The sequence below is a fragment of the Tupaia chinensis genome, unplaced genomic scaffold, assembly GCF_000334495.1.
Source record: "Tupaia chinensis unplaced genomic scaffold, TupChi_1.0 Scaffold000528_1, whole genome shotgun sequence".
Classification (NCBI taxonomy): Eukaryota; Metazoa; Chordata; class Mammalia; order Scandentia; family Tupaiidae; genus Tupaia; species Tupaia belangeri.
The window spans coordinates 9,187-10,904 of NW_006160041.1; positions in this window are offsets into that span (position 1 = coordinate 9,187).

A 1,718-nucleotide genomic window follows, 5' to 3' on the forward strand; every position below is an offset into this window, starting at 1 on the left:
CTGCTGAACGTACTGTCTCTTTCTCTCTCTCTCTGTCTCTCTTGCTTATGGAAGAAATAAATAACTTTAAAAATAAATAAATAAAAGAGAACCTTAAGAGGCAAGAAGGAGAAGACAGTTGCAGACCAAAATCTCCCAGGCATGAGAAGATGGTTGTGAGTTTGTGTCAAAGACAGAGACGAAACTAGAATGGCAAGCAGACAGGAAAGCCCAGCATCTGAGTCCACTTAGTAACAACTCCATGTCATAGTCCAGAATAAGAATGGGAGAGGGGGTGTCATGAAATCTCTGGACTTCATGAAAAATGAGAAAAAGTTTATAAACACTTGGACAGTATCCAGTGTTGGTGACCACATGGGAATCCCCTTATTGCTGGAGGGAGAAAAACCACTTAGGCAGCTTTTTTGACAGCACCATGCAGAGCTGCGCATGTGTAGAGTTTCCGACCGACAGTTCAACTCCTAAGCGTGTGCCGAGAGAACCTCTGGCGGTGGTCATGGTGAACACCTACCAGAAAATGCATGCAGCACTGTTCATAATAGCACTCAAAATCCCCCAAATACCCACAAAACAGCAGAATGAATAAAGGCATTGTGGTATAATCGATAATGGAATGTTACAGAGTAAAGATCAATGTATTAAAGTCATATAGGACAATAAGGGTGAATGCACAGAACAGTGTTCAGTAAAAGAAACGAACCACAAGAAAGTACATAAACAGGATTCAACTGATATAAAGTTCAAGAGTAGGCAAAACAAATTACATTGTTTGGGACTAATTTGTATGATAAAAAAGAAAAACGAAAGGAGGAAAAGCAAGGACTTGATTAATGTATACTTTGTTGAGTGTGGTTACTGCTGACAGGGAAGGAGGAGGCTCCTAAGGCACTATCAGAACAGTCTTTTTTTTTTTTTTTTTTTAAATGGGTGGTGGCTCCATTGGTGCTCATTCTATTTCTACTCTTTAAATGGTACATCTGTATTTTATTTATGTCTGTGATATATCTCACCAATAATTAGTTTAAAAGAAAGGTGGGGAGAAAAGCCAAGTCAGTTTTTGTTCAATGTACTCAGCTTAAGAAAGCAAGATAGTAGGTGTAATGCACTGTTCAAGAGAAACTGGATCCCACATGGTGGCTGCAGTTTGAATCCCGAGCCAGGTCAGCCTGAAACATGCCACTCACAAATGTGAGCGTCTAAGATCCAACAGGCTGCAGGATGGGAAGAAGGGAATCAGCATGACCAGACCTTGTATGTGTGTGTGTGTGTGGGGGGGTACTTCTTCCTCTCTTGTGTACACACATGTGTTCTAAAATAAAAAAAGGGAAAAAAATCAAAATAAAAAAAAAGAAGGTAAGAAAGCCTTTAGTGACACTGGAAAGAAACATTTCTACCAAAAGCAACTGTAAGAAAACAGTCTTGGCACTTGGTGGGCTAAGTTTCAGTGATCTGGAAAGTTCAATTATATGTGACAGCTTCTTGGCATCTCTCCCATGCAGCAGAGATGCTACAGTAGTGACTTGGCATCCCATCTCTTTTCAGATGAATGTCTGAATTTTGAAAGGAAAGAGAAACCCTAGTAGGAACTTCTGGGGATGACACTGAGGATCTTCTCTAACCAGCTTCTAGTCTGAATGTTGGCCTCCCTCCCTCTGGCTGTTTCCTTCTAGGCATCCCCTGGGAGCTTGTTAGAAATGCACCATCTCAGGCCTCCCCCC